General features: G+C 37.0%; 1 pseudogene; it reads left to right on the top strand.

Moving 5' to 3' along the window:
* The first annotated feature begins 9,395 nt into the window (after positions 1-9,395).
* LOC145268993 (5S ribosomal RNA) lies at positions 9,396-9,513 on the top strand (annotated as a pseudogene).
* Positions 9,514-15,000: the final 5,487 nt, after the last annotated feature.

Below are 15,000 nucleotides of genomic sequence, written 5' to 3'. Positions count from 1 at the left end.
CTATGCCCTCCCCTTGCCAATCTTTCACAAAAATCACTTGTCTAGCTGAAACCACGATAAAAAAATGCCCCCACACGCTTTATCTGTGTCTAAACTTAAACGCAGATTCCATAAATAAGCCTTCTTTTCTAGAACTGCCCGCCCATGGAACTCTGTTCTGGTGGCCTGCTTTCTAGCTGACTACAATATGGTCGTCTTCAAGTCCAATGTAAACAAGTTCTTATTGGACTGTACTCTTAAATAATCTAATTATTCCAAATTACTTTGATTACTATGCTATTGTCCTAATATCTACCGTATGTGCATAAACCCTTATCCTTAAGTTGCCTTCAAGCCTTGATATGTGGTGACTCCTTTGGAAAAAAAGAATCTTTCGTATCCTGCAAATTTTTTTTTTTTTATACAAGAACAAAGAAAATTGTTAAGTGTTGAGACATTATGTTGAACAAAGATGGCGGCAGTAAATCAGTATATATATATATATATATATATATATATATATATATATATATATATATATACTAGCAAAAGTACCCGTCGTTGACTAGGTTCAAAAACAGCCTACAGAAAATGGACTCTGATTTATGAAAGTATGATAGGTTATGAAAAGGAAGGGTTGTATAGAGATAGCTTCGAATTTGGGGGAATCAAAACCAAAGCAAAATATGATGAAAGTAAAAATAAAATAGATAAACCCCATAATTTATTATACCATACCTGTTCACACTGAAACACTTATCACAATATTCTGTGGATCTATATTAAAAAACCTTGTTAAACTTTGTGATATATTTCCATTCTATGGGGGTCAGGTGCGAACGAACACCCCATAATTTTATTATACCATATTTCTTCAAACTGAAACATAATTATCAAAGTATACTTACGCAGATAGATATGAAAAGTCTTTATTAAAGTTTGTGCCTATTTCCATTCTATGGAGGCCAGGTGTGAACGCAGACCCCACAATTTTATTATACCATCCCTATTTAAATTAAAACATACTTATCAAAGTATTCTTATGTACATCTATATCAAAAACACTTGTAAACTTTTTTTTTAATTTTTAATTTTTTTTATTTCCATACTTTGTGGACAAGGCGCGAACGCAGACCCCACAATTTTAATGAACCACCGTTCTGCCAGATCAAACATACCCATTCCTGTGTCTCGATACATCTTCTACCATTATATGTAATCAGTTTTTTTAAAATAGTCAACCATATAGGAGCCTATTCGTGACCACACACACACACACACACACACACACACACACACACACACACACACACACACATTCAGCTTTATATATATATATACACATATATATACATATATATATATATTTATTTATGTATATTTATACATTTATATATATATATATATATATATATATATATATTATTTTTAAAATGTAATTATCCACTAACACTATAACTATGACAAATGTTTTAAAATAATATATAAAAATAATAAATAAATAAAAATGTTATATACGTCCAAACAAATTAAAAAGGGTGACTTTCTAAGTAAATAAAAAATGAGTTTCGAGGCGGAGCCAATATTAACCATATGCATCGCTTGAAAAAACAACAATAACAAAATCTATCCAACTATATATATATATATATATATATATATATATATATATATATATATATATATATATATATATATATATATATTTATACATAGAGAGAGAGGGAGAGAATAATTAAATAGCTACCCTCAAAAACATTTTAACAAAAATTTTCTCATCACGTTTCGTAAGTTGAAAATTTCGTCAGCAGATTTTTCGTATCGAGAGGTACCACTGTATTTCCAATTGTCTAGTAATACACGTCCATGTGAAAATTACTGAAAATTACTAGCGTTGGTTAGTGAGGGAGGAAAGCGAATTGCAACTAAATGAAAAGGGAAAGAGTGTAGGCAATTATAGTCATTTGCATTTTAGCGTTCGTAGATTCAATCAACACATATCTTGCTTGCTTGTACCTCATGCATGACGTAAGTTTCAGTGAGCTGGCCTGTTGCTTCACAACGGACACGGCTGATGCGGAAATGAATACTCAAGGTAAGCAAACTGTTTGAATACCGTTTTTGATTGCGCACCTTCCTGCTGCATTTTTGGGTGGTTTATATTGTTTCTTATCTCACGGCATTGCCCAGATTCCGGGTGGATCCTAACGGAATGGGGGAAAGAATGGGAGGAAAAAGAAGCGCGGGTGAGTGCAGGGGGGGGGGATAGTAAGAAGAGTTTTAGTTTTTTACAAAGAAAAAAAAACAATAAAAAAAGAAAAGAAAAAAGAAAGGAAAGAAAGAAAGGAAAAGAAAGAAAGGAACAAAGAAAGAAAGCAAATAGCACAATGGTTACAAATACGGACTATGACATCAGTGAGATGAGTGCGAAATCGAAATACATCATCGTTATATCTATCTATCTATCTATCTATCTATCTATCTGTCTATGAAGCTGGCTAGCTAGCTATCATTTGAAATCTAACCATCCATCCATATATATATATATATATATATATATATATATATATATATACTAGCAAAAGTTGACTGGGTTTAAAAACAGCCAACAGAAAATGGACTCTGATTTATGAAAGTATGATAGCTTATGAAAAGGAACGGTTGTAAAGAGATAGCTTCGAATTTGGGGGTATCAAAACCAAAGCAAAATATGATGAAAGTAAAAATAAAATAGATAACCCCCATAATTTATTATATCATACCTGTTCACGCTGAAACACTTATCACAATATTCTGTGGATCTATATTAAAAAACCTTGTTAAACTTTGTGATATATTTCCATTCTATGGAGGGCAGGTGCGAACGAACACCCCATAATTTTATTATACCATATTTCTTCAAACTGAAACATAATTATCAAAGTATATTTACGCAGATAGATATGAAAAGTCTTTATTAAAGTTTGTGCCTGGATGTGAGGCGCGAACGCAGACCCCACAATTTTATTATACCATGTCTATTTAAGTTGAGACATACTTATCAAAGTATCATCATATATATATGCATGCATATACATATATATATAAAGCTGAACGTCTCTGTGTGTGTGTGTGTGTGTGTGTGTGTGTGTGTGTGTGTGTGTGTGTGTGTGTGTGTGTGTGTGTGTGTGTGTGTGTGTGTGTGTGTGTGTGTGTCTAGTCACGAATAGGCTCCTATATGGTTGACTATTATAGAAAACTGATCACATATAATGATAGAAGATGTATCGAGACACAGGAATGGGTATGTTTGATCTGGCATAATGATGATTCATTAAAATTGTGAGGTCTGCGTACGCGCCTGGTCCACAAAGTATGGAAATAAAAAATTAAAAAAAAAAAACGTTTACAAGTGTTTTTGATATAGATGTACATAATAATACTTTGATAAGTATGTTTTAACTTAAATAAGAAAAGAAAAAAAAGAAGAAAAGAAAGGGAAAAGAAAGATAAAGAAAGAAAGGGACAATGAAAGAGAAAGAAAACAAGAAATAAAAAGATACACAAATAAAAAAAACAATATGCAAGAAAGATTGGTCGAGTGTTGAGTTATTTTACGGCATGTCACCCCCCCCACCTACGACCCCACCCACCCCATTAAGTTATTCTATTCCCGGGTAGTATTTACTAGAAAATATACCCGTCCCAGAACAAATAAAAATTAATTCCTCAAAATGAAACAGTTTTGCACCACTTTCAGGCCCCTTCACAAAGATTAAAATCAACGTTATGTTGGGCACTGTCGGGGCAACGCCGGGTGACCGTGTTTCTTACCTTTGTATTATTCGTCTTTGTTATATCTCCAAATTAAACACATGTTATTATAACTTGTCATCGAAACGGATGAAATATTTTAGAACAGAAATTTTTTGTCTATTCCATACTATAATTAAAATTCTAAATGTTTATTTATTTATTTATGTGTGTGTGTGTGTGTGTGTGTGTGTGTGTGTGTGTGTGTGTGTGTGTGTGTGTGCGTGTGTGTGTGTGTGTGTGTGTGTATACCAACAAAACTTTCGAACGGATGCACAGAATTAAAAAATTCTTTTTTTCCCTGAAAGATGCGAGTCCCTAGATTGTCCTTATCTATATATGGTTTGTAACGAACAACGCTGAGTCACACAAAAAGCCCGAAATAAGGGATTTGGGCCCGTTTCGTACAATTGTCGAAAAAGTTATCTGCCCATGTCAACGGAATTTAGCACTGCCTGTATACAGTCGCGGTAACGTCTTTTGGCATACGGACAGGACTTATAGCGCAATGGATAACGTGTTTGACTACGGATCAGAAGATTCCAGGTTTGAATCCTAGCAAGTTTGTAATAATTTTAACCATCATTTTATCCAATGTTTACTCATTATCCTTACCCGTTAGTTAGGGTATTTTTTTTTTTTTGTGATTTTATTTTTAGCATATGGGAATTTCCCATACTCCGAGTTCACAGGGTAAGCGTTGATGGTAATACTATGTTGAGTGTACTTGATATTGAGTGTACTCGATTTTGTGTTTAATTCGGCGTTGTATTACATATTTTACAATAAATGGGAATGTTAGTGTGGGAATGTTAGCGTTGGAATGTTAGCGTTGGAATGTTAACGTTAGAATGTTAGCGTTGGAATGTTAGCGTTGGAATGTTAGCGTTGGAATGTTAGCATTGGAAAGTTAACGTTAGAATGTTAGCGTTGGAATGTTAACATTGGAATTTTAACGTTAGAATGTTAACGTTGGAATGTTAGCATTGGAATGTTAACATTGGAATGTTAGCGTTGGAATGTTGACGTTGGAATGTTAACGTTGGAATGTTAACGTTGAAATGTTAACGTTGGAATGTTAGCATTGGAATGTTAACATTGGAATGTTAGCGTTGGAATGTTGACGTTGGAATGTTAACGTTGGAATGTTAACGTTGAAATGTTAACGTTGGAATGTTAGCGTTCGAATGTTAACGTTGAAATGTTAACGTTGGAATGTTAGCGCTAGAATGTTCGCGTTGGAATGTTAACGTTGGAATGTTAGCGTTGGAATGTTAACGTTGGAATGTTAGCGTTGGAATGTTAACGTTGGAATGTTAACGTTGGAATGTTAACGTTGGAATGTTAGCGCTAAAATGTTAAAACAATCAGGAATGTCAGCAAGATAAAAAAAAATATGTGACAAAGATGGATCAGCTGAATTGATTTGTGTATTGATGATGTAATTAAGATAGTTTTTTATATACACGTAGAGTTTAGGCAGTTGGGAGTCAGAGTTAGTGAGACACAGTCAAGCTGAACAGACAGGGGAATCAACTAGCAACCCAAGGGTTATGGCCTCTGTATGCCGGCAAAGCTCTCCGACATATAATATAGTCAAAAATGAGGATATGCCGATTATCAAATTGGCCGTTTACCGATTGCTAATAAATCGGTCTTTGATTAATCGGTTGATTACCGATTAATCAGCTGATTAATAAGTTTTCTAATGCCGATTCATCAGCAAATTTTGTTGTCATAAATGATACTAATATTCATTTTGGAAAGGAAGACAAGTTAACTCACTCTTTTGCTTGCCAGTGAAAATTTATCGAAGAGACATGCATCGTCTAAACCAGTGGTTCTCAACCTTTTTTTACTCATGGACCCCTTTTCCCTTCTTTTTATCTTGGTGGACCCTTTCATAACTATTGGTCATAAGACAATCTTCTATTTTTCACTCATATAAATTTTGAGGTTTTAATAATCAAAGAAATATTATATAATTAAGCTTTATTTTTAAATGTAAACTAATTTAATGCAAATAAAGTATTCAACAACAACTATAATAATTATGATAATAATTATGATAAGTTTCGTTATGTTTTGCCTGTGGACCCCTAGAAATGGTCCATGCGGACCCCGGTTGAAAAATAGAAATATTATAGTTAAAATAACTTGAATGATTGAAAAAAAACTATACAAAATTACAGTAGAAATTAAATTTTTAATAATGAAAACTATTCTGAGTTGGTTTTCTTCATGGGCCACCAAAATATCGTTGTGGACCCCCATTTTGTTATGTTTTGTCTGTGGACCCCCAGAAATATTTCATGGACCCCTAGGGTCCATGTGGACCCTGGTTGAGAACATCTGGTCTAAACCATATTATCAAATAAGAGGCATGATGCGCTGTTGAAATGTAGACTTTTACAACTTCAATGAATTTGAGGCAAAGAGATGTAAGCATATGGAAAATTCCTCTCTTTTCTCTTCCTATCTTCCATTATTTTTTTACTTTAAATCATTGTCAAATAAAATTATTACTTCACTTTTCATGTTGAAGAATTGTACAGTAAATTGCGACGATGTGAGAACTGAAAATAAAACATTCTTCATCAGATATATAAATAGATAAAATATGTGACAAAGATGGATCAGCTAATTTGATTCTTTGGCTACGTGTATTGGTGACGTAATGAAAAGGAAGATAGTTTTTTTATATACACGTAAAGTTTAATCAGTTGGGAGTTAGAGTTGGTGAGACACAGTTGAGCTGAACAGGCGGCCGGAGTCAGCTAGTGGCCCAGGAGCTACAGCCTCTGCATGCTGGCAAAGGTTCTGTAGCAGCCGAAACTCGTTCCAATCACAAGCAGAAGCTAATTCTTGCGACTTGAGATTTGGAATCCATTTTCTCCCGGTTTGTCCAATCACAAGCCAGCTCTCAATCACGTAACTGTACACATAAAAGGCGAAATCGCAAACCTTTTTTCCTCTTTCCTCCTGGCTTCAACGGGCAGCACACATTAGCCTGGAGCTTTCACCCCAGGCCAAAGCAAGACAACATGGCAACCTTTCAAACTCCTACTTGCTTCCACATGCACTCCACACGCATGTACTCTTTCTCACCTCAAGATGCTAACCCTCTGTCCTGTCTTTACTATCGGACACACGCTCCTTAAGCTGAAGACTTTGCTCTTTCTTTCTCCTTTACCCAACCTCCATTCGTCCCGACGACTACTAGCTATAAACACGTGTGGACTGAGCTGTTCTCTCCTCAACAAGCCAGCAATATATAAATTCTATCTTTACACAAGAACACTTCAACCTACTAACCAGTTTCTCTCTTCTACTAACAAAGATAACAAATAAAGTTTGTTTATTAATTATAGAATGAAACTCCATTTCGTTGTCTCTTATTCTCTATAGTTTGGTGAACCCGACGTGATAGGAACACGCAACCCCATTATGTTTTGTATTCTATAGTTCCCAGCATATGATATGTAGACTAAAACAAGCATGCAACTTTCCAAATGGGGAAATTTTCTTGGAATAAAAGTTGATGAAACTACACTGAGATTTCTGGTCGATTCCTTGGGATGAATTTTCATTTGCAGCCTCGAAGATCTATCCAAACAAGACATAAAGATGGACAAAGGCTTGTTTCTGTTAAGTTTTGAGACATTGTGTTGAACAAAGATGGCGGCGTAGTTCAGATCAGTAACCAAGATGGCGACCAAGAATCAAATGCGGTCCGTCGCGTAGTTAACCTCTTAAGTTCTGAGATATTATGTTGAACAAAGATAGGGGCGTAGTTCAGATCAGTAACCAAGATGGTGGCGTAGTTCAGATCAGTAACCAAGATGGCGACCAAGAATCAAATGCGGTCCGTCGCGTAGTTAACCTCTTAAGTTCTGAGATATTATGTTGAACAAAGATGGCGGCATAGTTCAGCTCAGTAACCAAGATGGCGGCGTAGTTCAGATCAGTAACCAAGATGGTGGCGAACAATTAAATGGGGTCTGTGACGTAGCAAATGGCGAACTGATTGAATCCAAAATTCGATGATTTTTATAACAATTTTGCGATGTTTTGATTGGTTGTTTAGCACAGCCGTTGGTTATAAAAATGATTGGCGAATCCATTCGTCTCATACCCCCCATCACAAGTCAAAAACATTTTACAGTTTCCTTATTTGATTGATGCTTCCGCTCAGTCTCGAGAGACAAAGGATACTCTCTGAAGATGCAGCTCTGCGTGTAACTGTGAGGTAACGGTTGCGAAATCCGCAACCACACCTCTCCTGAATCGGCACTGCTTGAGTCAAGTGGCAAGGAGAAGTCCAGGACGACTGGAAACAATGCCGAGATAAGCAGAGAGCACATACAGCACCTGGAAGTCCCAAATAATCACCCATCTGGTACTGGCCAGGCTCATCATTGCTTAACTTCAGTGATCTGATAGGAACCGGTGTGTTAAACGTGATTATGCTGTATACATAATAATCGTTCAGCTTGGATTTACTACGTAATACTGTAGTTCTAAGAGGTCCACTCTCCCATGTGTTGCCTTCTCCCTTTATTAAGGAGTTTATTGCTAATCGCACAAGACCCCCCTACAGGGGAATACCAATGGAACTGCTCCGGCACTTTTCGCAAACCAGTGCTCTTCCTCTAGGGTGATAGCCTTTAAAACCCCACTTTCTAACCATCATTCCATCATGAAAGAGAGATAACTTCTAGGTCATGGCTGATGGAACAAGAACAATCTACTCCTGCAGATTAAAAAAAAAAAAAAGGGTCATAATGCTTTGGTATTTAAGGTGTTGCAGGTGTGATAGACGCTGGCGTTTATAATAAGCCTTGTGCCTCGCGTATCCGTGCGATAACATTAATGCAATGCATTAGCCTGATGAGTACTCAGGTGAATAAAACGTGGAAAATTTCGCGTAGCTTGATTGCGATATATATTTCGATAACTTACTACCTATCTCTAGTCATGTGCTGAGCATAGTTAAAGTAAATACTGAAAATAGATACATATACATGAACGGAGCACCTGGAAGTCCCAAATGGTCACCCATCTGGTACTTGCCAGGCTCAACATTGCTTAACTTCGGTGATCTGACGGGAACCGGTGTGTCAAATGTGCACAGAGGGAGCAAGGAGCCTCTCTAGCAGCAACTTTGAGGAACCCAGTTAGGTCAATCGAGCTCAGCAGGTTCCAGCTCATTCCTGCAGTTTTCAGCAACTCCAGCGGCAGTTTACCCCTGCAGCTTCGTTGTCGCTGCTGATAGTGGTGGGGCGTTAGTGTGGTAGGGGGAAGTGAGGAGAGTGTTGCGGCCCCTGAGGGTGCCCAGTGTTAATAATAAATCCCGGTGTGATGGAAGTGATAAGATGGAAATAAGAATCATAGTGATAAATCAGGAGTTGAATCAAATGTAAGCAAGGATGACTGAGACGAATGGATAAATTAAACACAATATTTACTTTTTTTATAAAAGATGTTCCATTGGTATTCCCCTGTAGGGGGGTCTTGTGCGATTAGCAATAAACTCCTTAATAAAGGGAGAAGGCAACACATGGGAGAGTGGACCTCTTAGAACTACAGTATTACATAGTAAATCCAAGCTGAACGATTATTATGTATACAGCATAATCACGTTTAACACACCGGTTCCCATCAGATCACTGAAGTTAAGCAATGATGAGCCTGGCCAGTACCAGATGGGTGATTATTTGGGACTTCCAGGTGCTGTATGTGCTCTCCGCTTATCTCGGTATTGTTTCCAGTCGTCCTGGACTTCTCCTTGCCACTTGACTCAAGCAGTGCCGATTCAGGAGAGGTGTGGTTGCGGATTTCGCAACCCTTACCTCACAGTTACACGCAGAGAAGATACGAAAGTTTCTTCTTGGTCGAAAGTCTCTTTCTGTGTCTAATTCAATGTTTTTTTTTCATGTAATAAAAAAAAGACAGTTCCTCAACTGAGGTATAAAAAGATCTATATGTGGTAGGTAATTGAATGTTTTTTTTTTGTTTTTGTTTTTTTTGTTTTTTGTATTGAAATAATCAAGGAAAGTCTTCGACTGAATTAATTGAATGTTCTGAAGGAGACAAGTAAGAGCTCTTGGTGAGAAATAACCAGTCTTTTTTTTTTTCAAAGAATCAAACTATAAAAAAAAAAAAAAAAAACACCGCTTACTTAGCGGGGAGATAGAAAAGAGGAATAAAAAAAAAAGGTCCATTGGGGTTGCAAGCCCGTATCCACGTGGAGGAATTAATTGAGGAGCACGCGCGTGTTAAACGGCCAAATGTGGACGGGTCGATGTTGATGTTTACGTCATGGTGTTCAAAGGTCGACCTCGATGTGGGCGAAAAATGACCTTTTTTATACTTGTCCGCACGGCTCCAGGGAGGCATTCAGAAAAAAAAAAAATTTTAATTTCCTTTCCTTGTAATCCGATTGGATGAAAAGAATAACATTCTTATGACGTAAGATGCTCTAACTGACGTCACGTCTGCACGAACAACTGGAATTTCGTTTAAGAATCACCGACTTTGCGTGGGTGTGCAGAGGAAAATGTACGCGCAGCTGAAACGATGTTTATACATCCACGCGTGCGCAACTGGGTTTTACTGTTGACTGGGGCAGAGCGCACCCGCACCATTATTTTGTTTTGGAGTAGATCCGACGCGCGTGCGTCGGGGCTACGACAAGAACATGCTTGTTCTAGGGTCAATGGCAGCGTTCATGTTGAGCTGTCCCCATAAATAAATCAAATTCTACCCAATTTACACCATTAACGATTACTACACTATCATCTTTCTTTCATTACTTCCCCCCCCTTTTTTTTTACTACCGTTTATCCCTAACAAGACATTTTTTTTTATTATTAAATTGTTAGGTGAAAGTACAGTAGAAGTTAGCCCTCCCCCTACCTCCCATATTAAAGACTTTTCTAAATAATGGTCCACTACTGTTCCGTTTTCTGTTGAATACAACATGGTAGCCTTCAAGTCCAATGTAAACAAGTTCTCGTTGAGCCTTACCCATAAATAACCGAATTCTACCCAATTTTACATCATTAACGATTACTAAACAAACTGCTACTTTACATTCATTGACCCTTATCCTCGAGTGGCCTTCGAGCCTTGATAATTGATGACTCTCAAGTATATAAAAAAAAAAAGACAAGAATAAATGTTAAAAATAACATTTACATTTGCAACATCAACAACAACAAAACGCCGCCGGCTTTGCCGCGTTGTTTTTTTTTTCTTCTTTTTTTTGTGAAACGAAAAAAAGAAAGAGAGAAAAAAAAAAATATTCGACATGCGAATTTGCCACGTGACCTTGTTTACGAGCGAAACCTTTTACGATTTCTCTCTCTGTTATCATTTTTTTTTTTACGCAAATAAATAAGAACAATTCTACATCACTTACCCCCCTCCCCCTTTTTGCTACTTATCTCCCTACCACCTACCTGGTGTTGTTTTATTGTTTAATTTATTTATCTTTTTTTATTTATTGCAGGTGTCATAAATATAACGGTAGAAATGGGAGGGAGGGGCAGGGGCGTTGAATATATCTTTTGTTTGTTTGTTTGTTTGTTTGTTTGTTTGTTTGTTTGTTTATTTGTTTGTTTGATCCTATTTTTTTTTTTAGGATAAAAACGGGTGGAGGGGGGGGGAGTTATTGCATTTTGTCCTCATTTGTTTGCCTCCCCACGAGGGCAGAGTTAGACACGAGGTCGGTTTTTTTTTTTTGTTTGTTTTTTTTTTACACAGGAATCACCACTTATCAAGGTCCGGAGGCCACTCGAGGATAAGGGTTAAGGGTTGCTAACCGGGGGGGGGGAGCGCTCCCCCTAAAAGAGTTACTCTAGACAGGGACAAAAATTAAAATTGCCTCAGTCAAGGAGGATCTCTCTTTTCACTGACCGAAGACAGAAACGGCGAAATGTAGTATCAGAACAGATACTACACTTTGAGTTATATATTTTTTAACATAATACATAATACAGGCCCCCTTCAGTCTTTTTGCAGATTATGGATACCCACTATAAGAGTGCCTACGCGTGAAATTTTTATTGCAGGAGGTGTGCAATCTCCAACCACACCTTTCCTGAGTCGACATTGTTAAATACCAGTGGCAAGTGAAGTGTATGTACAGGACGACTGGAAACAAATGCCGAGAGCACATACAGCGTCTAGAATTCCCAAACGGTCACCCATCGCATACTAACCAAGCTCGCCGTTGCTTAACTTCGGTGATTTGATGAGAACTGGCAAACTGGTGTGTCAATGCGATTGTGCTGGACACATAATAATATACGAGGAAATAGCTGACTCGATTTTCGGTAAATATAGGGATAATCAAACCCGTCGAAAATTTACCGTTTGCTTGGTATTAACCCCTGAACCTAGGGACTATTTTCTGCCATTTTACAGCTTCCGTTTACGCTACACGCGAACGCGCGGTAACATAAATGACGGCAGTTGAGTGTGCCTTCATGTAGCAAACAGCCTTTTCACATTGGTGCTTGTTAAGATAATAGGTTGGTTGGTTGGTTGGTTGGTTGGTTGTTTTTGTTTTACGGCATATCAACCCTTTTTAGGTTATTTACTGCCGAATCCAAATATTTTGAAGAAAATTTTTTTAATAGAATAGATTTGTTGTTTTCACGTCGGTTTCTATTTAACCCATAGTTGGGACCCTAACAGAGTGGACCTGGGAGCAATGGAAATTAAAGGGTGGCTCCACCCTCCCCCCAAATCCCGCAAGCTGGGGCCTTACCACTGGATATAGTTTAAGGTCATATCCAGGATCTCTTAAGATAATAGTCGATTTTTTTCTAAATATATCGTTTTAAGCAAAAACAATGTTACGTACTTAATTGTCATGTCGAAAATAGTAATATATCCAAAAATTACGAAAATTCATCGAGTTGAACAAGTTTTTTTACATAGGAATCACCACTTATTAAGGTCCGGAGGCCACTCGAGGATAAGGGTTAATGGGCATACATTAGTCAATGTGATTATAACGTAGTAAACATAATTAGGGGAAATTTTGTAAATTGGATTACTTAGGGGAACAATTCATTAAGAACTTGTTTATGTTGGACTTGAAGACAATCAGATTGTAGTCAGCTGGAAAGCAGGCAATCGGAAGAGTGTTCCACAGGCGTGCAGTTCTAAGAAAGAAGCTTTATTCATGGAATCTATGTTTAGGTTTAGGCACAGATAAAGAGTGTGGGAAATTATTGATAGTGTTTTCAGCTAGACGAGTGTTTTTCATGAAAGTTTGGCGGGGGGGGGGCATGGATTGAAACTCAGCTGAGCACTTGCCATAAAAATAACGATAAAGCAGGGACAGGCTCGCAACGTATCTTCTGTGGGAAAGAAGTTGCAGGGAAGAGAAAAGGGCATCCCCACTAAGCTACGAAGTCTATTTTGAACTCTGTCAAGACAGGATAAGCTGCTTCTAACAGCTCCTGCTCATATGTGGCAACAGTACTCCATCGTTGGACGTACCTGGCTTTTATATAGGTAGAGAATTGCATCAGGAGTGAGTTATCTACTGGAGCGGTAGAAGGACCCCACCATTTTTCCAGCAATGGATTTGAGATACATGTTCTAGAAGCTTGTCAAAACATGAAGCCTCCCCAAAACAAGAGCCATTCATTTCAACCGATGACAGATTGGCACCAGAGCATGGATGGTGTAGAGATAGAAGCTTGGTTTCGTGAAAGTTTGGTGAAGTGAGGAGGGGGGGGGGGGCCATACGCGGTACCAAAACTACATAAATAGCATATTTTTTCATAAAAAATAAAAAATTAAGTAATAGAAATAAACAGGAGGTGAAAACAGAACAGTTAGAATTACACCATAATAAGTAAACAATAATTATGTCAATTTCAACAGCTGCGCGAGCCTTTTCTAGTCTTGCGCAAAAACACACGTTCACATTTCAAGCTATATTACTTGCCATATATATACGCGCATACGTCCACACACGTACATATATTCACATTCGTGTACATACACTCACATTCACGTGTATATACACACACGCTAACATACGCACATGTACTCACACACGCGCACGCATGGACGACGTCACTTCCTTTCAATGGAAATCCACACATGCGCAAAAGACCACCGGAAACAAGTATAAAAGAAAGAGCATAAACGGCTTCTTCCTTTTAGGACCAGCTTTCGAGCTGGTCGGTCTACGGATCGACCACGCGTACCTCACACCACTTGCTACTATGTGGGGCAAAAAGCTAACAGACCGTACGTACACATTCTCACTCTTTCTCTCTCTATCTACTACTGGTCCCTGAGAACACCTTCGCGTAGCTGACTGCTAACTGACGTCAACCCTCTATCCTTCTCTTTGTCTACACGATGAACTGCCATTTCTCGTTCTCTTCCTACGCGCGAACAAACGATAGTGACCCGAACTTGAGATGAACACACATTTCCTTTTCTTTCTACAATACCAGTCCCGCAACAAACGATGGTTACACCCGCGCGGACATGAACACATGTTATATCTAAAACATTCTTTCAACAGTAAATAAACGACGTTTATCTTATCCATCAATTGAGTCTTTGTTTCCTTCAATTCCATTCGTTTCATTATTTTCTTGTAGCGAGTTAGGGTATTATTATATCCTGGTCCGCAACACAGCCAATGAAATTATATTCTTACAGGCGGTGTAACCTCAAATATATCCCAATATTTCCTCATATATTGGTTAATCTAAAGCAGGGGTTCTCAACCTTTTTTTACTCATGGACCCCTTTTCCCTTCTTTTTATCTTGGTGGACCCCTTCATAACTATTGGTCATAAGACAATCTTCTATTTTTCACTAATATAAATTTTGAGGTTTTAATAATCAAAGAAATATTATATAATTAAGCTTTATTTTTTAAATGAAAACTAATTTAATGCAAATAAGGTATTCTACAGCAACTATAATCATTATGATAATAATGATAATAAGTAGTAATAATAATAATAATAATAATAAGTAATAATAATAATAATAATAATGATAATAAGTAATAATAATAATAATAATAATAAGTAATAATAATAATAATAATAATAATGATAATAATAATAATAATAATAATAATAATGATAATGATAATAATAATAATAATAATAATAATAATGATAATAATAATAATAATAATAATAATAATAATGATAATAATAATAATAATAATGATAA

Source organism: Euprymna scolopes, chromosome 44 (assembly GCF_053919585.1).
Source record: "Euprymna scolopes isolate OS-2025 chromosome 44, ASM5391958v1, whole genome shotgun sequence".
Classification (NCBI taxonomy): Eukaryota; Metazoa; Mollusca; class Cephalopoda; order Sepiida; family Sepiolidae; genus Euprymna; species Euprymna scolopes.
Note: the sequence above shows the minus strand (reverse complement) of the source record. Positions and strands in the feature narration are given on the sequence as shown.